Source organism: Panthera pardus, unplaced genomic scaffold, assembly GCF_024362965.1.
Source record: "Panthera pardus isolate Hobbes unplaced genomic scaffold, ASM2436296v1 HiC_scaffold_13, whole genome shotgun sequence".
Taxonomy (NCBI): domain Eukaryota; kingdom Metazoa; phylum Chordata; class Mammalia; order Carnivora; family Felidae; genus Panthera; species Panthera pardus.
In genome coordinates this window covers 154,829,250-154,854,686 of record NW_026526688.1, presented here as the reverse complement: position 1 = coordinate 154,854,686, position 25,437 = coordinate 154,829,250, and the positions used below count along the sequence as shown (strand labels likewise).

The following is a 25,437-nucleotide window of genomic DNA, read 5'->3' as shown; positions in this document are numbered from 1 at the left end:
AATCTCTTACCTTTTCTTTTCTGCCCAGTTAGTTTCTGCCAGTGTTTGAAGGCTCTGCTTTATCTTCAGTTCCTCTGTAAAGGCTTCCTTGGCTATGCACTAGGGAGAAGGGAGTGTATCTGTTCTCTGAATATCCCCTGTGCTTGCCTCAGTTATTACATTTAAGACATCCGTGTCTTATTTTTCAGCATGCATATTTCCCTTTCCTTCTGTAAGGTCCTCAAGGACAAAACGTGTCATAATTATTATTTCTCCTTCAGCCACTGCTCTATGCTTTGGACATAGGAGGAACTTATACACTGATTTTTAAGTAACTGAAAGTGAAGGTGACAACCTAGGTTCTGAAGGATGCATCCTCCTTTTTCAAGAAGAAAAGGAAGAAGGGATGATAATGGAATTCCATGAAATGGAAGCAGAACGAACCAAAACACAAAATTGTGAAAGTTGTGACATTTTAAAGAAATGTGCTTGGTGCACAGTAAAATGAGAGCAGTTCTCAAGGAAGAGACTGAAAAGATGTGGGAAGGCAAATTGGGAAGGATTCTGTATCACATGGCAAGGTTATATTTTATCCTGGAAAAAAAAGGTTACGAAATACTTTTTTTTAAAGTTTATTTATTTATTTTGAGGGAGACAGAGAGAGTGAGCAGGGGAGGGGCAGAGAGAGAGAGGGAGAGAGAGAATCCAAGCAGGCTCCATGCTCTCAGTGCAGAGCCCAAAGGGGGGCTCAAATCGACAAACCATGAGATCATGACCATAGCCGAAACCAAGAGTCAAATGCTTAACTGAATGAGCCACCCAGGCACCCCTGCAATACTTTTAATTTTTAAATTTTTTTTTCTAAAATAAAATGAAAATAAAAATTGTTTTTCTAAATTAGTGAGGTTTTGCGTTATAACACTATGTTCTTGGTATAAGAAAAAGATCTCTGAAGCCAGTGTAGATAAGAAGAGATTAACAGAGGGGAGGGAGTTTCAGTCATCCGGGTAAAAGATTACTGGGAAATTAGAAACGTGTCTGCTACTATGGCAAGGTCTTCAGTTCCTCTGTCAGGGCTTCCTTGGCTATGCACTAGGGAGAAGGGAGTGTATCTGTTCTCTGAATGTCCCCTGTGCTTGCCTCAGTTATTACATTTAAGACATCCGTGTCTTATTTTTCAGCATGCATATTTTATACTGAAGAGACATAGCATTTGAGTGAACAGACTTAGGGAAAAGGAGCAGAAATGCCTCTAAATTAATATGGATTAACTGCTTGGATGCTTAAGACATAATCCTTCATCATGAGGAATAGATGAATTTTAAATTGGTGCATTGTTTTAGACATGTTAATCCTTAGTAGAATATTGTCCCTACCAAAGATGGAGGTCCATTTATGCAAGTTGGTGACTTTAATATAATTCATTTCTTCTGACATCCCAGTCTGATTTGGGAAGAGTGTGGTAAAATCAGGCGTAGGGTAGTATAACAGTACACTCCAAAATGTAGTAGTTTAAAATAGGAAACATTTATTATAGTTCTCACACTTACTTGAGTTGTGTGTGTGCTAACTTGGCTGAAGTTAGATGTTTAGGAGCTAGCAAGTTGGTTGGTTTTATAGGGGAAGGAACTCAGTCACATGCTTGATAGTCACCTTAATGTCATCTGGGATGAAGGCCGTATGGCTGTCATCACCAAGCAGTCTAGCACAGGCTCATTCTCATTATGACAGGATTCCCAACAATAGGCAGACAAGTCCCAAAGATCAAATATTTTTCAAGACTCTGCTTGTATCATGTTTGTTATGTCTCATTGCCCAAAGTAAGTCACATAGCCAATCCCAGACATAAAAAGGGAGAAAAAGACTCTATATGTTGATTGGGAAGCCACAATCCAAAGGACCATGGATATAGAAAAGAGGGGAACTGGGATCATTTCAGACTACCATAGCAAAGCTGAAAAGGGTAAAATGAATTTAGAGTGAAATAAGACAAACATTGGTAAAATGAAGGGATTTAGAGGCAATTAACTTAAACATGGGAGTTCCAGACATTTTATCATTAGTTTCCTGAACTACTAGGCAGAAGATCAGAAATAACAACTTTACAGTGTCTTTGTGAGGATTAGGGATAATATAGAATAGAATTTGTCATGTGGTAGGCCCTAGATAAAAAATGTGGCTATTACTATGTACTTTTGTGGTCACTTCTATAGCATATGGGAGGAAATTGGAGTTTGAAGCCAGGCAAACCAGTTAAGACCTTAAACAGCTTCTGTCTGTCATCTGTAAAACAAGGATAATAATGTCACCTGAGCCAAGTTCATTAGGGTAATTACATAAAATAATAAGTATCAAGTTCCTGGCAAATACTTGGCATAAACTAGACCCTGAAGAGTTAGAAGGTAGGTAGGCATTATTAAAAGTTACCCCTTAAAATGGCATGGTCTTGGGGTGCCTGTGTCTGACTCTTGATTTCAGCTCAGGTCTTATCTCACGGTTCATGCGTTCAAACCCTACATTGGGCTCTGCACTGACAGCTTGGAATTCCCTTTCTCCCTCTCTCTCTGCCTTTGTCTCTCAACATAAACTAAACTTTTTTAAAAAATAAATAAAATAAAATGACATCATCTTGGTCAAAATAGTGATGGTATTGACCTGGTAAGGAATGAATTACTAGAATCCAACACTCGTCTCTGCTGCTCTCTCCCTCAAATCGCACTCTTAGAATGATTGTCTTGATAACTTCTAGTTCTCTTAGCATTCCTTTCCATGCATTGACCCAGAGTCATTCCTAGACTGTTCTGTGATTAATACAATTACAGTTAAGAGTTATTAGCTCATGTGCCACAATACTGCAGTATTCAAAAGAGGACACTTCAATAGGTAAATAAAGAGATTTGTATTAATCACCATAACACTGAAAAAAATCTTGGCCTTTAAAAAAAAACTATCTAGTAATTCATTTAAAAACAAATATTAATAATGGGATAGAGTTGCCATAGTAACGCCATTACTTTGGAGCCACAACGTATTTCCCTTCAACTTTCAGCCATCACCCCCTTCATTTGTTATTTTTAATTAACTATATACTGTAATTGATATTTTGTATGCAGTCAAATTATATAAATGAACTCTAGATATGTCTATTACTGTCTATATCTAATACAGAGAGAAATTCTGAGGTATATTCTAGGTTTTTATAAGAATTTATACAATAAGATATCAGGTTCTTTAAATAATATGGAATTCTAGCTCCAATACTTGGATTTTTTTATGTGAGATATATAAAAATATCCTTTGAAGTATCTAAAAACTGACATTACCTAACCTGCTTTCCTTTTTCCATTTTTCTGCTACTATAATTATATACATATTGAGAATATAAGACATTTGAGCTGATATTTCAAAGTCTATATTCTGTGTCTCTATATTATCTTATTTTCCCTTCCTATACCAATTTCCACTAGTCTACCTGCATGTTGATGTCTTAGGAATTATTGCTTTATATGTTAATTCTTTATGTATTTTGTAGGCTTATATTTTTATAAGAAACGCATATTTAATTTTCTGACATTCATTAAAGTAGCCATATAAAACAGCAATGTCTCGGGGCGCCTGGGTGGCTCAGTCGGTTAAGCGTCCGACTTCGGCTCAGATCATGATCTCGTGGTCCATGGGTTCAAGCCCCGTGTCGGGCTTTGTGCTGACAGTTCAGAGCCTGGAGCTTGTTTCAGATTCTGTGTCTCCCTCTCTCTTTGACCCTCCCCCGTTCATGCTCTGTCTCTCTCTGTCTCAAAAAATAAATAAACGTTAAAAAAAATTTAAAAAAATAAAATAAAACAGCAATGTTTAAAATGTTATTAATATGGTTACCAATATTAACACAAGGGACTCTTCAATAGAAAATGTTAACTACCTAACACTCAGAAACACATCAGATTGCTTCAGATATCTTGTCATTTTATTCTGTTCTCATCTGAAATATTTTGAATTAGTTGGTACTTTTTTATGTATATATAGTGATTGTGCTCTGAGTATTTGAGATAGTGAGCTAATAATTGGTAACTTTGGAATTGTGTTGTGAAATAATATTCTGAAAAATAATTAAATAATTATATCTCAGGGGTGCCTGGGTGGCTCAGTCGGCTGCGCATCCAACTCTTGATTTCAGCTCAGATCATGATCTCACAGTTAGTGAGATCGAGTCCCACATCAGAGCTTGGGATTCTCTCTCTCTCTCTCTCTCTCTCTATCTCTGCTCCTCCTCCCCTCTCTCTGAAAATAGATGAACATTTTAAAAAGTAATAATGGGATACCTAGGGGTCTCAGTCAGTTGAGCATCCGACTCTTGATTTTGGCCCAGGTCATGATCTCACAGTTTTGTGAGTTTGAATCCCATGTCACTGACAGTGCAGAGCCTGCTTGAGATTCTTTCTCTCTGCCCATCCCCAGCTCGCACTCTTTCTGCCTCTCTCAAAATCAATAAATAAACTTAAAAATATAAAAATAAACCAATAATAATAATTATTATATGTCAAAAATCACATTTTTATCATATTTTCTTTTTTTATCCCCTCAAGTTCTTTATCACCTGTGAATCATTTTGATTTTAATCCACGTGTCACTATTTTCCCTCCTTTCGGTTGTCTTGATTTCTTTCAGCTTTCTATCATTTTTTAGGAAAAAAAATACGACATTCATGCATTTGTTTGTCATAATATGTTTCTTTTTCAGTATTGTGCATTTTAATTCTGACCAACATGCTCTTAGTAACCATAGGAAAATGTACTAGCAAGTTACTAAATGGCCTTGAATAAAATGTAATCTACATTTCAAAATAGCAGGAGTTTATTAATTCTGTGGAACTTACCCACAGATAAGTAAATTTGAGAGATTCTGTTCTTTAAGTCTAATGGAATCATACGTGGCATTTGGTTACATAATTTATGCCTGTGATGGCTTTATCTGCATTCTTCAATTTACAGATTTTATTACTGAATAGGGGTGTAAATTCCAATAGTTTACTAGTGCATTAATGTCACAATACATTACAAGGTAATTAACCAGAGCTGCCACTATAAATAGAAAAATTGTCACAGCCCTCACTATAAACTACTTAATAAAAATAAGATCCTGAATCAGCATTCACCACTATAGTAATTTTTCTTGCCATATGTCTCGTTAATCAGGACTTAAAAAAATAGGCTCATCTAGAAGCACTATTATTTTTAAACCTTTCATTATTAAAACTAGTTTGTTATAATTTCTAGTAAATTTAATGGGATTGATTATATGTTTCTGAATGCAAATATGTTCTACATGCTTTTGAGACATGTTTCCCAATTTTTTATACTATAATTGGGAATGAAAAACTACTTCAGTGGTTTTGTAGCAGATTTGTGAATCAACGCATTGGAGTTCTTAGCAAGATTCATTAAGAGTCGCAGTTCTGGAAAAACAAAAACAAACCAAGTTGCAGTTCTGAAGGTCATGTGTCCTCTCCAACTGTGCTTTGTCCCTGACCTTTCCTTTGCCTCCCTAGTACTCATAATACAAAACCTCTTACCCCAGAGTGTGTCTGTATTATGGGCAGAATGACTCAATGAAGTGCTTGGGTGGGAGATTGTTTGGAAGCTGAATCAGAATCCTATCAGCAGAGGTGTCTATTATTTGAGATTCAGATACACCAGTTGAGGCATGCCCTGGAGTTGAGACCTTATTGTTTTGTTTTTGATGTTGTTTTGCTTCATGGTTTTCCTGTGTAATTGTGTGAGAGCCTTAGCAATTATAGAACCCAACCTAGGAATTCTTCATAACATCACTAGCAGTTCAAATTAGATAAATTCCTGTCAAGAACTAAGAAAAGACATTCTTTTCTGAAAAAGTCTGAATGATACTTCTGATGTTCTACTGTATAAAAAGTTTGACAGTTACTGGTACTCTCCACCTTCCAATACAGTAAACAACTAGTAATAAAGCTGGTGAAACCAGTATGTTTACTTTGTATAATCTTTCTTTAGGTAAGATCTTATATTTAATTAGAAGCTTAATGTCAAATAAGCTAGAATATTTGGGTAATTGGGAGATTACATCTATTTTTTTTAGTTTGCTATAATAGAGTAATATAAATATGGTTCAGTTGGCACATAATCAATGAACTAGAATAATGCCAGGCATTAAGTTTCATGTGCAAATGGAATTACATTCAGCAAATCCACGTTGAAAATATTTTGTAAAGTTCAAAATAAACAGATGGTCCTGCCTGGTGCATCTATATTAAAAATAGGCTATAGCCAAAGATTTAGCATCACACATTAGAGACATTAGCGCACGATATTGTCTAGTGGAATGTAAAAACATTTGAGATTGATTAAAATAAAATAAGAACAAGACATCTGGCATTCTTATTGAGGAGACTCCAGGCCTATTTTTTAGTATTCTTCGTGTGTTTTTTTTTTTTTCTAACTTATCTTGTTAGCAGACATTATATGGTAGAACATAATTTCCTAGTTTTAGCCACCCTTAACCCAAGGGAATAAACATGAAACTTACATATAACAGATTGCTTTGACCACGTTAAATAACGTGCTTTTCCCTCACTTGTAAATGCCAAACATTTTTTTGTACTGTGTGTTAAAGTACACTGCGAATACCTACAATATAGAGCTTGTTAATGGTAAACATCATTCCCATTTATGGAGTATGTGTCTTGTGTCAGACACAGGAAAAAGTATTTTATCTGCATTGTCTCATTTAAGTCTTACAAGGACACTATCACTTTTTCATTCAGACTTACTCGTCATCATCATCGTATTTCTAGAGTCATGTATACTCCTGTAACACTGTATGGTAATAATTGAATTGGGTTGGATTTAATCGAAATTAAATTCTAAATGGTAAAATATACTTTTTATTCAATATTGTAAGGATAAGTGACTGTTTTATAAATTATAACATACTCTGCAAATATAAGTTATTATTTAAAAGCCAACATTTATCATTTGAAACAACTTAGCACAATCCTGCAGGCCCTTGTGGTACATAATTCATATGTTGAGAATAATTATTCCAGGAGTAGTGTGACCTGGTAGTTTTTTGCAGTAGGTTCTTGGTCATCTTGTTCTGGTAGTTTCTCAATAAGCCTGCATGAGAAGGGAGATAGAGATTGTTTGGATTCTACTTCCACACTGGCTCATGGAATGATATTCTTAGTACTCAAAAGGTATTAAATAGAGGCTTGATATCGTTGTGATCTGAACATCCTCCTTCAGGTTCAGTGTGGCTGGTGGCAGATCCAGCGGTAATGATCCTTGACTCGAATGTGATGTTTCCTCCATGGAGCCTGTTGCTCAGGGAATGGAAAGTCTCTGGAACTAGGATGTGTGTCTAAGCAGCTATGACCAGGGTTCAGTTCCTTGAATTTCATACTTCCCTACCTGATGCCCCTCCCCAGCTCCCTGTTTTCTCTCCTAAGATTGCTCACTAGCCCAGCCCTCCTATGATTGCTTCTATGGATTCCAGGACTGACTTATCTTTGTTTTATCTGGCTTTTATTCTCATTCAAAAAGATGAGAGTGTAGCTGCTTTATCTTGTTCAGAGAGAAAATATTTAGCGTTTTCTGAATGTCACAACTTCTTATCGGTAGTCAGTAATAATGATAGTAATAATAATAATAGTTAACATTTATTATTCAAATTAACTTTTAAAAATTGTACAAACTGAAAATTATCCATATGTCCTCCTCTCTCCCAATTCCCATAGAAAACCAATCATAATATTTTTCTGAATATTCCAGTAGATACCATCTTTTTTGAGTGGACATGGTTAGAACATTTAATATTTACACATAACATTTGTGCCTGGCTGTATTTGAAGCATATGATATGGATCGTTATTTCATTAATTTCCTGAATCTCATGAAGCAGGTAGTATTCTTGTTGTAATTTTGTGAATGAAAAAACTGAGCCGAAGAGAGATTTTTTTTTTAACTTCATAAAGGTCAGATTAAGTATTACACATTGGAACCAGGTTCAAGCCCAGGCATCTATAAAAAATCTGCTCTGTCAGTTTTTCGTTTATACAAAAGGAACTATGACTTAATTTCCAAAACAACATACTTTAGCCAGTAATTAGTAATGAAACATATTACCACAAAGGATGGGGTGGGGGGGTCTAACTATCCACAGTATGGCATTTTAAAGAAAAATCCTCACCCATTTCTATTAGTCATCTTAAGAACAGAATATGGCACAAAAGTTGTTTGTGTGTCTGTTGTCTTCTTCAATAAAGTAGAATATCTTTGTTCTAATGTTACACTGTTCCTTTTTGCTCTTTTCATAAAATATCTTTCTGTTTCTCTCAAAAGAAATATTTGAAATCATACCATAAAACAAGAAATCAGACATTGTGATAAAATATCCTATTTTTGTAGTTTTAAATATTCTCTCCCACAAATGCTTCTTATTATTTATGAAAATAATTTTATACTAGTATACTAAAAATAATTGTCTTATTGCCTGGAGGAGACAGCTAGCTGACAGTCGTGTTGACTGCTACTACCAAAGCCTGGCATGGGACAAAGGAGGAGGTTTTGACTTCCAGATGGAAGAGTCACCCTTATTCCCACCTACTGAATGTTCACAGCTGCAGGGTTTCCAATTTTTTGGTGTACTCATGCACATGATCCTTCCCTTCCAGAGTATCTTCTTTAATATAACAATTCTTTACAATAGATGTAAAAGACAACATGATAAAATTTATATATGATAAGTCCTTAAATTTTAAAATACCTTTTACTCTGAGTCAGTTGCCTAAGATTAGGTAAGATCTCTTTTCTCTAGATACATCTGGATCCCTAGACAGTAAGGACAGTAAGCGTTGGGACTGTTAAGGACGCAACATCCACTTACATATCACTAGTCAGCAAATGAGGATCTTGTTTCTTCCGCTGCTAAAAGGCACATTCTTCTCTATTGAAAGTGTTGACTTTGGCTATTATTCATCCTGTAACACCCCAAAGAGTGTTACCTTCACACCAAGAGACACTTATCTCCCCCAGTGTGTACTAAGAAGTACTTTTCTCTGTTAGTTGTATTTCTGCGTCCAGCAATTATTTTCAGTCCTTGAGTTCAGGGGGAAAAAAAAAAAAAAGACAATTTCCCTCACTGGAGCAGATGCTCCTGTTAAGTTTGGCATCACATTCTCCTAGATGGAATTACATGGAAGTATACAGCTTAAATATTAATGCTTGTTAATCTGATAAATCCACCCCGGTTGCTAACTATATGATCACAGAAAAACTTGCATAGCCACAGCAACAACCTGTTTCCCAAGATTGTTTAAGTATCAAATAACAAATATTATATGTGAAACTGACCCATACCCTATAAAATGCTATGTAAATATTGCTTAATATAATTTAGAAGCAATCTTTATCGTTCCAGTCTAAGACTCAGTATAGCTCAGACATGGTGAGATCAAGAAAATAAGTCCTCAAGATGGTTTGCAATGTTCTTATCCTCCTCAAATCCTACTGACTTAATTATGATGTAGTTTTACATTAAAAATAACCATATTTTTTTTCTGTAAATGTCTATGCCTTTAATTTCAAACACGTATCAGACAAGAAAACTATATGTTAGCTTTTCTCTGTGCCTCTCTGAAAGACTAACTTTCCTTCAGTACTGACCAAATATTTTCTATGCGGTTGCATCTTATGCATGGGTTAGATTCTGAAGTTAGTGAGCAAGGTCAAAACAAAAACAAAAATATAACCCATCTTCAAACATCCTCTAAATTATCCATAAAATACAATATATCCAACAGTGAGTTATTCCTCGATATCAGGAAATGTGAAAATAGAAATACCTAAAACCTCCTTTGGCTGTGGCGATGCGTGGTGAACAGTGTGGGGAAACAGAGAACTGAGGGAACACTGTCCCTATCCTCCTGTCACTCTGGACCATGCTGTCATTGATTAAAATGCTAAGTGGATTTTCCCCCAAATTCTTTCTGAATGCATATCGTTGAATTTAAGTCAGATGAATTTTGATGTGACAGTACTATACTGCCAGCTATTTGCCATGCATTTTACAGGGTACTGGCAATACAGCCCACATGGGCTTTACCGTGTATCGGAGAAAGTTAACGATAGATCAATTATGTAATGACATAATCAAGGGGTGCATGGGTGGCTCAGTCGGTTAAGCATCCGGCTTCATCTCAGGTAATGATCTCATGGTTCATGGGTTCGAGCCCCATGTCAGGCTCTGTCCTGACAGCTCAGAGCCGGGAGCCTGCTTCAGATTGTGTGTCTCCCTCTCTCTGCCCTCCCCCACTCGTGCTTGGTCTCTCTCTCAAAGGTAAAATAAACATTAAAAAAATCAGAAGAAGAAAAAAAAGAAAAGAAAAACCACTCTAGGGAGGTGACTGTCAGCTGAACTGTGAAGGATGAAAGTGAATGTGTATTGAGTTGTATCAGTTCTTTATATATTTTGGATACTAACTCTTTATCAGAGATGTCATTTGAAAATACCTTCTCCCATTCAGTAGGTTGCCATTTAATTTTGGTGATTGTTTTCTTCGCTGTGCTGCTTTTTATTTTGATGTAGTTCCAATGATTTATTTTTGCTTTTGTTTCCCTTGCCTTAGGAGACATAATCTAGAAAAATGTTGCTACAGGCTATGTCGGATTGCTTTCTATGCTCTCTTCAGGGATTTTTATGGTTTTAGGTCTCACATTTAGGTCTTTTATCCATTTTGACTTTATATTTGTATAAGTGTAAAAAGTGAAAGAAGTGGTCCAGTTTCATTCTTTCCTATGTTGCTGTCCAGTTTTCCCAACACCATTGTTGAAGAGACGATCTTTTCCCCGTTGTGCATTTATTCCTCCTTTGTTGAAGATTAAGTGACCATATAATCGTTGGTGTACTTCTGGGTTTTCTGGTCTATTCCACTGACCTATGTTATCTGGTTTTTGCCAATACCATGCTGTTTTAATTACTACCACTTTGTAGTAAAACTTAATATCTGGAATGGTGATACCTCCAGTTTTTTTTTTCTTTTTCAAGATTACTTTGGCTGTTTAAGATCTTTTGTGGTTCCCTACAAATTTTAGGATTGTTTGATCTAGTTCTGTGAAAAATGTTGTTGGTATTTTCATAGGGATTGCATTAAATCCATATAGATCACTTTGAGTGTATAGACATTTTAACAGTATTTGTTCTTCTAACCCATGATCATGGAATGACTCCATTTCTTTGCATTGTCTTGAATTTTTTCATCAATGTTATATAGTTTTCAGAGTACAGGTGTTTCACTTTTTCGGTTAAGTTCATTCCTAGATTTTGTTTGGTTGTTTGTTTTTGGTGCAAGTATAAATTGGATTGTTTTCTTAATTTCAATTTCTGCTGCTTCAGTGTATAGGAATGTAGCAGATTTCTGTACATTGATTTTGTATCCTGCAACTTTACCGAATTTATTTATCAGTTCTAGGTTTTTGATAAAGTCTTTAGGATTTTCATATATATAGCATCATGTCATCTGCAAATAGACTTTTATTCCTTCTTTGTTAATTTGGGTGCCTTTTATATTTCTTTATGTTGTCTAATTGCTGTGGCTAGGACTTCCAGTGCTATGTTGAGTAAATGTGATAAGAGAGGGCATCCTTGTCTTGCTCCTGACATTAAGGGAAAAGCTTTCATTTTTTTCACCATTGACTATGATGTTGGCTGTGGGTTTTTCATATGAGACCTTTATTATGTTGAGGTATGTACCCTTTAGAACTTCTTTGCAGAGGGTTTTTATCATGAAGGATGTTGTACTTTGTCAAGTGCTTTTTCTGCATCTATTGAAAGGATTTAATGGTTTTTATCTTTTTTTCTTATTGATGTGACATACCATGTTGATTGTTTTGTGAATTTTAAACCACGCTTGCATCCTGGGAAAAAATCCCACTTGATGGTGGTATATGATTTTTTTAAATATATTATTGGATTTAGTTTGCTAATATTTTGTTGAGGACTTTTGCATCTATATTCATAAAATATGTTTGCCCATAGTTCTCTTTTTTTGTGGTGTCTTTATTAGGCTTTGGTATCATGTGTCTTTATCTGACTTTGGTATCAGGGTGATACTGGTTTCATAGAATGAATTTAGAAGATATATATATATATATAGATATATATATATAGATATATATATTGGAGATATATATATATAGATATATATATATGGAGATATATATATATATAGGATATATATCTATAGATATATATAGATAGATATATATATATAGGAGATATATATATATATATAGGAGATAGATAGATAGGATATATATACATATATATATATATATATATATATATATATATGTATATATATAGGAATAGTTTGAGAAGAATAGGTATTAACTCTTCTTCAGATGTTTGGTAGAGGGGCACCTGGGTGGCTTAGTCAGTCAAGTGTCCAACTCTTAATTTCAGCTTAGGTCATGATCCCAGAGTCGTGGGATACAGCCCTGCATCAGGTTCTGTGCTGAGCATGGGGCCTGCTTAACATTCTCTCTCTCTCCCTCTGTCCCTATCCCCCACTCATGTGTGTTCTTTCTCTCTCTAAAATTTTTTTAAAAAGTTAAATGTTTGGTAGAATTTGTCTGTGAAGCGATCTGGTCCTGGACTTTTGTTTTTGGGGAGTTTCTTGATTACTTTTTCAATTTCATTACTAGTAATCAGTCTCTTCAAATTTACTATTTCTTCCTGCTTTAGTTTTGGTGTTATATGTCTCTAGGAATTTAATCATTTCTACTAAGTTGTCCAGTTTGTTGGCATGGAGGTTTTCATAGTATTCTGTTATAATTGTTTCTATTTCTGTGGTGTTGGTTGTTATTTCTCCTCTTTCATTAGTGATTTTGTTTATTTGGGTCCTCTCTCTTTCCAAATAATTCAATTAAAAATAGGCAGAAGACATGGACAGACATTTCTCCAAAGAAGACCTACAGATGTCCAACAGACATATGAAAAGATGCTCAGTGTCCCTCAACATTAGGGAAATGCAAATAAAAACTGCAATGAGATAGTAACTCACACCTGTCAGATTGGCTAAAATCAAAAACACAAGAAACAAGTGTTGTCAAAAACATGGAGAAAAAACCCCCTTATAATGTTGGTGGGAATGCAAACTGGTGCAACCAATGTAAAAAACAGTATGGAGGTTCTTCAAAAAATTAAAAATGGAATTCTCTATGATCCAGTAATTGCATGGTTGAATATCCAAAAAATACAAAAACACGAATTCAAAGACATACACACATTCCTGTTTATTGCAGCACTGTTTACAATAGCCAAGCTAGGAAAGTATCCCAAATGTCTATCAATACATGGATAAAGATGTGGTGGTGGTGTGTGTGTCTGTGTGTTTGTGTGTGTATAATGGAATATTATTCAGCCATTGAAAAAAATAAAATATTGCCATTTGCAATAACATGGATAGAGCTAGAGAGTATAATGCTAAGTGAAATAAGGCAGAGAGAGAAATACCTTATGATCTCATTCATTTGTGGAATTTAAGAAACAAAACAAGCAAGCAAAGGACAAAAGAGAGAGAGAAAGAGAGAGAGGCAAACCAAGAAACAGATTCTTCAATATAGAGAACAAAATGATAGTTACTAGAAGGAAGGTGGCTGGAGGGATGGGGAAATACGGGATGGAGATGAAAGAGTACACTTACCATGATGAAAGAAAGAAAATAAAATGATAACATGATTTAAAACAAACAAACAAACAAAAGAACATGAGTCAGCCACGTGAAGTCGAAGGATGGTATGATCAGGGCCCTGAATTGGAATAGTCATGGTATGTTAATTCATTTGTTCGCTAAGCAAATACTGATTAGGGCCTCATATATGCCAGGATTTGATGGAATTGTGCAGTTTACAAATCTGTCAAGACTTGGCTTTTCATTAAGCATACACTCTAGACAGGGGAGAGAAGTTAAAATGAACAAAAATTAAACAGATAAATGCACATGATACTTCTGGAACATAGCGAGATGAGCAACTGGAGATGTAGACAGAGTACTTACATAGGGTTCAGATCAGGCACTTTTTTTTTGTTTCCAAAGATAAAAACAAAGATGGACAGTAGTTAAAACAGTATAAACACATTTTTTCCCAGAACTATTGCAATGGGAGAAAAGAAACCTTGGTATATAGTGGGCATCAACTTCAAATACAGCATGGACAAGTGGACATGCATAGCCAAGGAACAGGGTAGGAGATCCCTGGATGGAAAATTATTAAGAAGAAATGTTAGGGGCCAGAGGGACTCTGGAAGCAACTTGATAGGATTCTTGCTAAAGACAGGCCAGAGTGATCAGACATCACCAAGGGGTTGGTAGAGGATGAGGAACATGATCAGATACAGAGGGTGATCAGATATGGAGAGAATGGGGGGTTGTGGCTGACATGACTTAGTAGGGTTCTTACTGTAACTGGATTTTACAAGGAAGTGCACAGAGGGTCATAAGAGAAGGTTCAGGTGTCTAATTAAAGTTTGGTCAAGCAAAGAATTTTTGTCAGCCTAGTAGGTCTTGAAAGGAGCTGAGTTGTTGTTGTTCTTGTTGTTGTTGTTTTTCTTTCTTTTTTTTTTATTCGTGGGGGGTGGAGGGGCAGAGAGAGAAGGAGAGAGAGAACCCCAAGCAGGCTACACCTGCACCTTCATCAGGAACCATGAGATCATGACCTGAGCCAAAATCAAGAATTGGATGCTTAACTGACTGAGTCACCCGGTTGCCCCAAGAGCTAGGGTTTTAAGATTGCTGAGGGGTTTAAAAACCTCTGAAGGGTTTTTACACAGAGTACTACATAATCTGATTTCAATTTTTAAAAGATGATTCTAGGTGGAAAGTAGCTTAAAGAGAGATAAATCCAATCATATTGGTATGGCTTTTCCTTAAAATTTCATTTACAGAATTCCCTCTTGCCACTTAAATTCTCTGAAGATTCTCTTCCCTTCTGTCCCTTCCATTTTCCACATTACTAGCCTAAGATAATGTGTGACTTCTCTTCTGTGATTAAGAAATAGCAGAAGGATTTGGAAACAGGCAAATTCACATTGCTGTGGGACCATGTGCTGAGCCCTTTGGAAGCAGGACCTGATAGAACACTTGCCTGGATTCCAATAAATGCCCAAGCGAGGGGTTATAGTCCCTGCAGGGAAGAAGAGCACTTACTAATACATAAGCAATGAAAAGACTACATTTGCTAGACCCATAAGGATCATATTCTCATGCTACACACAGAATACTGATTCTGTTAAAACAAGCATCATTTGAGACTCTTGGCTGGTGATTGGGAGGCTGTTAATCTGTTGGTCAGGTTAGTCTGAATTGCCTCTGGAACTAGACACAATTGTGTCCACAATTGATGTGGTATGAACTGCGAAGGATGAAACTGGCAAAAGGGCTTATAGCTCAGATTGTAGTAGATTTTTATGTGTACTAAGCCTAGCATTTCTAAGTGTCCTATAGACATTGGGAAACTACAAAGGACATAAGCATAGAAGGCATAATTTGCATAGAAATGTTGATTAAAATGCGTAGGATGGATTGGGAGCAGAGAGATTAGTAAGTTATTTCAAGAAAGGTTTCTTGAAAGTACGAAATAAAAAACAGTAGCAATAGGAAGAATACACGATAGATTCCTAGACATTGTAGTTAAAGCATAATAAGACTTGGTGATTGGATACGAGAGAGAAATAGGAGATAATTATTTGATTTCCAGTTTGGATAATTTGGGTGGATATTGATGGTGTTCTGGAAGACAGACGTAATTCATATCCAAACTAAAGATCACCCATTATCAATTTTTGGAAATACATGTAACATAAAACATAATTGGAAATTGTTTCCTTTCAGTGTATGGGAGATGTAAAAAAAAATAATTTCAAGGGTATCTGAGACCTTTAGCCTTTTACAAGTAATTGAATTGGCCCTCTGGTCACCAGGTGGTTAGTTATCACAAGATGTAATTTATTTAGAAAAGTATGACTAGTGGATTTATGTGATACTGAGTCTGATAAAGTTCTTTCCTGGAACCTGAAAGGCATGCCTGCCAGACTTTATTTAGGTTTTAATGAATGAATAAATGAAGCCAAGGCTATAGAGTGAAAACCACCTCTGGTTACCAAATGGTCCATGCCTTTCCTTTGTTTCACTATTTTGAAGGATTTTACTTCTTCATTTCAAATGTGTGTGTTCATTTGAGAGGGGTGCCTCAGGGCACACTTGTTTGTTGGTTAGATAAAACCATTCTTGAAGATAGAACAAAGAACATACAGGCTGCGCAGCAAGAGTATAAAACTCAGAACACCAGATGGAAAATGTCTTAGCTTTGTACTTGTGATTTCTTAAAAAGAAGAGAGGTAAACATTCACATTTTGCTTCTGTTGTTTTTTTTTTTCTCTTACATAAAAATGTGACGTTGAAATCTTAGAAAAAAATGGACTTAGAAGCAAACCCTCAGAGTTTTAAAATCATCTCCCCTAAGAAAGATTTGTAGTATTATTTTTCTTTGTAAAATCTACCCAGCTAAAATATTTTCTGATGAGCTTAAATGCATATGAACTACTGCTCTGGAGAATTTCTTAATTGAGTACTTCATTTTGGACTTTATTGAAATGTGTACTTTGAAAACATTGGTGAAATTTGCCATTTCCCACCTGGCACCAGCAACAGCTGGAGCCTGGACCGTGTTCAATGGCCTACACTCATGCAGCACTAATCCAAAGCAAATGCCACATTAAAAACTACCTCCCTGCCCCTTCTGTTAAACGTACCTCAGGTAAAAGGAAGAGCAGAATATTTTATTTGAGTTTGCCTTTCTCCTCTTTCCATTCCTACTTCTCTAAAACTATTATGAGTGGTCATGCTCTTAACTTTGAAATATTTATAGGAAAAAGATTCGTTTTAAATGAGCAGATGGGCCAGTTCTAAGACAAGCTGCTGTATTAATAAACATGTGTGGTGCTTTATCAGCAAAGGAGCCTATTTTGACATTTCTTCTGGATGATTTGTATAGCCTATCACTATCACACCTGGTGCAGGGACAATAAATGGGCACTTAATAGTCAAGCAGTGTGCGAACACCTTCCATTATAACTTCATTATGTCAGATATAATCATCTATTACTGAATGTCAGGCACTTAATTTATGATCAGTTGCCCTATGGAATTAGTGGCCATACAAATGAATGGTCCATTCACGTCACTTTCACTGTAAATTTCCTTCTCCTAATGCTGGCCCCTTTTGCAAACACATTTAAATAATTCGATACCTTTTTGGGGTTTTAGAATACAAAACTATTTGTTTATATTTAGCAAATTTGAGAAAAGAGCAAATGTGAATCACATATGATATAAAATTCCGTATGTGAATGTACCAATCTGTCCAAAATAATAGTGCAGTTTTTCAGTTTTCTTTACTAAGGAACTTTAGTTTGATTTTGGTAAAGTGACAGTGCTTTAGGGAAGAAACAAACAAACAAACAAACAAACTTCTCCCTAGAGATCTGTTGTACAACGATGTGCATATAGTTAACAATTTTGTAGTATACGTTTAAAATGTGGTTAAGAGTCAATTTTTATATGTGTTCTTTAACACAATTAAAAAACTTTTCCGCTGGACAGCGTAAACAAGTATATGTTCACAGGTGGCACTGTCATCAAACAGGCTGATATATACAGGACAGAGAGTGAAAAGAAAAGAGAAGCATAGGTTTATGAGAGGGAAGCTGAGAGAAAGAGCAAAGGAACTACTTTGTAGTATTTTAACATCAGTGTTCTCAGGGCACCTGGCTGGCTCAGTTGGTTGAGCAGTTGACTCTTGATTTTGGCTCAGGTCATGATCCTAGAGCTGTGGGATTGAGCCCCGTGTCAGACTCTGTGCTGAGCATGGAGCCTGGTTGTGATTCTCTCTCTCTCTCTCTCTCTCTCTCTCTCTCTCTCTCTCTCTGCTCCTTTCCCCTGCTCACACTCGCTCTCTATAAAATAAAAATAAAAGCAAAATCAGTGTTCTCTACTATCATCTTCAGAATCTTCTGGTCCTTTTCTTTGAATGTGCGAACATACAGTCTATGTGTATGTGTCTATTTTCAAGATCACTCTTAGAACTTCGGTTCTTGTTAAGATTCCTGATGAATTATTATCTATGAAAAAGTTCCCTTTAGAGATGTCTCAACTCCTGTATAATGATATTAGCACTGGGGTGGTGGTAAGACCCACTATTTGGGGGGAAAAATCTCAAAAACTATTTAACAATCAATAAAACTATTGGACCTACCAGATTAGAAGGAAACAGTGTTACAGATAGGAAAATATTAACAGACTGATAATAGAGTTGGGTGGTGTGAGAATGAATCTACATTTACTACCAATACCATAGCAGGATTATTTTTTTACTATATGAAATTCAGCCAGAGCTGCCAAAAAGAAGCTTCTGCCTATGTCATAATATTATGGACCTGGCTGTCTTCCACTCAGTTCTGGCTTTCAGGGTGATGAATGGTACCACTTGCACTGGAAGCATTGTGGCCGAAGACTGACTTCTTCCATGGAGTCAGAAGCTTAAAGGAATCATGTATTTAGAATGTTTGTCTTACACAACTGAAAGATGTCATCAAGAAGAAATAAGGGGAAAATGCTATAGGTGGTATATAACAGTGAATTCGTTTCTAATATCCTAAAGAATTTCAAAGCCCTGGTACTGTGAAAGAATGCAATTGCACTAATAAATTTGTATTTGGCATTGACCTAACTGCCTCTGATTTCTACTCTGTAGTTGCCAGTGGTCAAGAGACCCATGAGTCTATAGACTATCCCATTGACTTGAATGACTGTAAAGTGTAAAGCCCAGTAAGATACTCAGGTTACAGGAGATGATCTTTTAATGACCAACCCAGAAAATATTGTTCAGATTTATTTGGTGAAAAATCACACTAAGGTGACTTAAAGTTACTCTAGCTGAGACTCTTTAGGGATGCAAACTCCCCAGATGAATGGATCGAAGACAGCACTCGTTTACAGATCTGAACTCTTGGGCAAGTGTAAGCAGAATCAGGGGGGAGCTGGCAGCCAGTCGCATTTGGCTAGCAAAATATTCCAAACCCTGCAGAGTAAGCTTCACATAGAAGAGCTCTGAGCCAGTTCAAGCACTAGACACTGACTAGACCTCAGTGCCTGTTCTAAACCACCGATCTGGTACTTGGCAGGGACCTCTGGTAAATTACTGTCCTTTCTCCCATTATCTTACATCTATTTTTTTCTCACGGCTTCATTGGATCTGCCACATCAGATATCTAGCTTGTTCATCTGGAACCTTATTGGAAAACTTGTTTTTTTATAATCACTTGACTGGTTTAGAATCATTGTTTTTCTTACCTTTCTGAGCATCAGCTTTATGTAGAGGCGCATATAGTTTCTGCGGTGTCTGCAGGCAAGACCTTGATTGCTCTTCTGTGCAAAGTAAAAACCATTAAGGGATATTACCATGTAGAAAATAAAAGAAAAAATACACATTTATTTGTAAACTTATCCTCAAATTCATTTTATTTGTTACTGGTTTTGCCAAGACTAAATTGGGAATAGAAGCATATATCATGTTATATAAGTGGTAGGAAAAATGTGGGTTCCACTGAGATTTTGTTTGGAAACTAGCATAATTCTTGCAAGGGCACTTGGTTCATACTAAAATTGTGCAGTGGTAAATACTGCCTTTTTGTTCTACCTATGTTTATGGTCTTTGAAAACGATGTGAGTGGTTTCAGTTATCATAGACCCTGATATTGGGCTTAACCCCTGCGAAGTGACAAAGCAAATGCAAGAAAATGTACTTTAAAATATTTTAAGTGTTTAATAAGAGAAGATGTTATTATTAAAGGTGAAAATCTTTTTAATTTTTTTTTTCTTTAATGAAACAGCACAGAGTGGAAAATACCATAGCAGTCATTTGCAATCAGCAACATGGAAGAAACCTGTGGTCCAATTATATAGTTGACCCTCGAACAATACAGGGGTTAGGGCCACCAACCCCACCCCCCCACCCTCAGTCAAGTATCCACATGTAACTTTTGACTTCCCCAAAATTGAACTACTAATCATCTACTGTTGACTAGAAACCTTACAAATAATTGAAAAAATTAACTCATATTTTGTATATGTATTATATAGTGTATTCTTATAATAAAGTAAGTTAGAGAAAAGAAAATGTGACTAAGAAAGTCATAAGGAAAATACATTTACAGTACTGTACTGTATCAAAAAAATCTGTATATCACTAGAGCTATGTAGTTCAAAACCATTGTTCAAGGGTCAACTATAATTTATTTAGGGTGTGTATGGTCACAATGAAAAGACTATAAACAATGATATTTACATATCTTACCTTGAACACTAGTCATCCAATAAATTTTCGATGAATTTAATAGCCAACTTTGAGATATAGCATCTCTTTTAAGCTATAGGGCAACTAAATGTAAATTACCTTCAGTGCAGTAAGAAATGGAGTAATTCCAAAATGTAAGCAGCTTTCTCTTCCCTCTTGGGTATAATTAGGACCATTATTGTAATCATATCCATTAAACTGCTGGGATTTGGGAATAATGGATTTCTTTGCAGAAATTGATTAAATAATATCTAAAGAAAAATGCCATAATTGTTTGAGAATTTATACTTTTACTATTGATTTATTCTTTTTTTATGTTTCATATAGGTCAAGTGACTTGATCTGTTTATTTTCTAGAGTAGAAAAACCATTCATACATTAAAGTTTCAAAATCCTGTGATCCTTGAGAAAAATGTTTTATAACAAGGTTCTATCAAGCTATGTAAACTCATTGTTGTATGTGCTGTTCAAATCGTATCTGCTACACAAATAATTTGGACCTTGGCATCATTAAAGTCATACAGCCAAGTGGAAACCATTTAAGTGCATTGTTTCCTTTATAAAATCCACTGGAGTTTTTCTTTTTTCTTGTATGATTTGGAGTAGTGCTATATGTTTAAATCATTAGTGTTATATGATTAAATGAAACTTTATAGTCTTTTGTTCCTTTTACCAATCAGATCCTGAATGTGTGATATTCAGGACATTGTTCATTTCTAAAACTATATGAATCTGAAGTACCATAATTTAAAGTCAAGAGAAATGTAAAACCCAAATGTCTTCCGTATGCTAATATTTTTCCTTGAATAACAATGTTATTCATGAATGCTTATTATAGCACTTATTAACATTTTGCTTTTAAACAACAGTATTTATTATGAAACAAATTTACTTCTGTGGAACTTTTCTAATACATTCTCAATTAGGAAAAAAAAGGTAATGATTTCCATTTATTCGGTCATGTGAAATCTTTGCCTTTATAAACATGTAATTTAAAATACGACTTTTACTCAGCTTCTGTCCAACTGTAACTATAGGAGTAACACTGAATAATAGAAGAAAAATTGAAATCCAAGACTTAGGAAACATCATTAGAAATGTCATTAGCAAATAAAATAAGAACCAGAAAGGTCACCACTGACTGAATGGCAATTTTAAACCTGGTACAGTGTTTGGTGCTTCATTTGGTTATATCTAATTCTCATGGAAACTTGAGAAAGTAGTATCATCATCTTCATTATACAAATAAGAAACTGAGGCTTAGAGAAGATGAGGTCGCTTATCCAGAACTATTAAGTGTTAGAGCCAGGACTCTGGAAAAGATTGTAAACAGTAATACTGTTATTGTAGTGAGTAAAAGTTATGACAAAAGTAGCAAAATACTAGTATGTCTTAGGAAACAACCTAAAAATTAAAATTAAGATAGCCTTCTAAACAGCCAAGATCACACACAGTGTTATCAGTAATTATGCCTTATTTCCCAGAGACAGGATTTCAGGGGGATTGGCCTTGCATTGTTATTTCAGAGTTAAAAGAAGTGAGTTGAATTCCATTTGTCAGATACTTATATGCAGTCAGGAGTAAGGTTTAGAACTGTGTTGTTTGTTGTTGTTGTTGTTGTTGTTGATAAAGTTTGTTTCTCATCAGATTCTCATTACAATGGGTCACATTACCCAGACCCCAAGCTGAAGCTAAATATAAACCACATTGTGATGATTTTTAGTAATAATTACACTTTCTGGATTTCATCACAGGGGGAAAGAAGTGTTCATGAACCACTTTGACCATCTCATTATATATAAAGATAAATATCAAATTTAAAATGAAGAAACCTCGTGAGTAGTTCTGAAAATGCAGAGCTATTTTAAGAGTGTGTTTACAGTGGTTTGAAATGACTTACCAGAAGCAATGTAAACCTAGCTCTATAAAAAAGGAAACTTAGAAATAAACAGGAAATTTTTATAGAATTTTTCATGGTGGTGAAGCATTTGTGTTATTGAGGATTCTGTTTAATATAAGATTGTCAAGCAGGTAAAACTCAAGACCATTCTCCTATTTGTTGAAACTTCAAATTTTATTTACATGGAGTAAACTAAAACTGCATAGGAACATGTAAAATTGAGTTAATTTGGTTAACTATAGATAAAGATATATAATATATAAATATGTATATCAGTCACATCTTAGAGTAGAAAAATTGAAAAATCATCAGCTGTATTATGTTAATGACTGAAATCTTATCACAAGAAAAACTATGACTTCTCTGGTTGAAAGTGAAAAAGGTCTGTGTCCTTCATCTTTAAGAGTAAGACTGAAGATGCTGATTCATTTGATTACTTCCTTTTGTTATATTTTATTGTAGCAGAGATAAAAGGATTGGTTCAATCAAATGAGAACTAAATGGCTCTGTCTATAAACTCTCATTCATTTCTGTGTCTAAGTGCCTAAAGCAGATGGAAACAATCTTTTAAAAAATCTGAGTTGCATCCTAGTAAGACTAACACAAAAGTGATCTTCACCATCGCTTAATATGAAGAGTTGGGTTGAGAGAGTGATTTTCTTTAAAGAAACTTGGTAAGTAGGGTGTGGTGGGGGAGTGGAGCAGGAAGAGGGTGTGTGCTACAGTATTGAAAACTCTCATACTTTTGTGGTAGTTTTAAAATGTGTGCTGCTACCCACGGTATTCTTTGTTTTTATATGACTAAAGTTCGTAGTTATACTGTGGTACTTGAATTAACTAATGAGAAAAATTATTCTCATGGTAACTTTTTCATTGCCATAGTGTATCTGGTTCTTTTAGTTGGTTGCTTTTGATTCAGTTATAGGTTCTGGAGATAAACCATGAAAGATTGTAGTCTGCCAAAAAAAAAAAAAAAAGGCAAATCTAGGTTCTCATGTAATATCATAGAATGATGTTACCTTTTTTATTTAAAGGAATTAACTTTTAACTAGTTGTGTCATTTAGTTTTCACAAACACACATGAAATGATATAAATTTCTATTTACATATGTGAAAAGATAAACTGAGGCATTTTTTTTTTTTAAATAAGAGTTTACTTAAGCAACACTCAGTTCGAATCAGGCAGCATCTAACCGAGCGGATAGAAAGAACACCAAGGAGCTATACAAAATGACAGATTTTTATGAGCGGAAGGGAAAAGGAACAAGAAAATTACACAGTAGTTCCCCCAGCAGATGCTTAAAACCGTGGGTAGTAGTAAACACTATGTGCATTATATTTTTCCTATACATACCTGTGGTAAAGGTTAATGTATAAATTAGACACAGTAAAAGATTAACAGCAACTAATAATAAAATAGAACAAGGGCACCTGGGTAGCTCAGTTGGTTAAGCGTCCGATTTCGGCTCAGGTCATGATTGCACCGTTCGTGGGTTGGAGCCCCACATCAGGCTCCTCACTGACAGTGCAGAGTCTGCTGGGGATTCTCTCTCTTCCTCTCTCTGCCCCTCCCCCACTTGATTCTCTCTCTTTTTCTCTCTCTCTCTCTCTCTCACAAAATAAAAAAACTTAAAAAAATATAGAACAAGTATAACATACTGTAATAAAAGTTATATAAATGTGGTCTGTCTTTCAAAATATCTTATTGTACTTTACTCACCCTGCTTATGATGGTGTGAGATGATAAAATGGCTACGTGATGACAGAAAGTGAGGTGAATGAAGTAGGCATTGTGATGTGGTATTAGGCTACTACTGACTTTCCGATAGTGGTTCTGAAAGAGGATCATCTGCTTCTGACCCACAGTTGACTATGAATAACTGAAACTGCACAAAGAGAAAATGCAGGTAAGGGGAGGGGACTGCTATTCTAGGGGGAAAAAAAAAGCAGGTTGGATACTGCAAGGTTACTTTCCTTACAGGGGATGGTAGGGGCCTATCAGACCTAGACCACATACCTAACTAGTGCTGACCAAGCCACTTCCTGTTTTACCAGTTCAAGGTTCCATTTCTGGGAGAGCCAAAACTGTAATTAAGTCTTGGTTTGGTAATATGAGGCTTAGCAAAATGACTCAATATGGGGCCTTTTGGCATGCGTTTTAACAGATTAGGGAAAGGGAAGGTCTAAGAGTTCGTGAGTGGTAATAACACATCTGGAGTATACCCTTTTGGGAGTCTAAGTGTGAGCTCACTCTTCTAAATCACTTTAACTGGCCAAACATGAATGAACTTCTCTATTTTCACTTTTCTCTTTTTCAGTGTTTATTTTACTAGTTACTGTGCTGGGGCCTTTGGGAGGTTATGATAAAGGTGTTTGCTGTTATTTGTTAGTTTTCCCACTGTCCCCTCTTGAAATGAGAATTTTCCCCTAGAAGAATGAGTCAGATAATTTGGGAAATAGCCCAAGTTCATGAGTTTGCATCTGAATTTGGAAGAAGGAAAGGGTTAAAAGAATTACTGCTACTTCTGGATAATCTACCAAAATATGATACTTAAGACAAAGTTTCCCTCTTCATTGATAGGACCAGAAGTTGTTTGCGGTTTGTTTGTTTGTTTGTTTGGGTTTAAATTTTATCTTTTAGAATTGTTTCCCTCCCTCTGTCCTCTTTTTCTATTCCAAGTCTAATGAAGATTTCCTCCTTGAACTTCCTCTAATCTCTAGGGACAGTAATAACTAAATTCCAGGTGTCTGTTACCAGCGTAAACTAAAAATTTACATTGGATAGGTTTTTAAAGTCAAATATCTAACATTCTTCTGAAAGACAAGCCATTAGCTGGTCTGCCAGCCCTGACCCTGCCCCTTGTCTTTCTTCACCTCTTACTTTCTATATTCTAGGTCTTTCTCCTTTTTCTGTCTCTCATTTTGCCTAATCAAAAACAACCATGACAACAATAAAAATCCTAGTTTAAACCTTGAATATTTGAAAATTCAAAGTATGAAACTCCTTAGGCATAACTAAAAATTACTGGTTCCCACCAGGACTTTCCAAGAAGCTGGAGGCTCACTTATATATTTGCATATAAATTATGTAGTTTCTTAAATTTCCATATACATCCTTAG

The 25,437-nt window shown here is 35.5% G+C and overlaps 1 protein-coding gene and 1 long non-coding RNA gene across 34 annotated transcripts in view; one reads left to right on the top strand and one right to left on the bottom strand.

The window, feature by feature from the left end:
- Positions 1 to 25,437, top strand: part of ADGRL3 (adhesion G protein-coupled receptor L3) — an 813,483-nt gene that overhangs the window by 581,757 nt on the left and 206,289 nt on the right. The window lies entirely within an intron of this gene.
- Positions 1,487 to 19,520, bottom strand: LOC109278524 (uncharacterized). The gene is made up of 3 exons (XR_002085706.2): positions 19,415 to 19,520; positions 8,890 to 9,101; positions 1,487 to 2,262 (listed from the first exon to the last, which is right to left on the bottom strand). It is a non-coding gene; the product is annotated as an uncharacterized LOC109278524 (long non-coding RNA).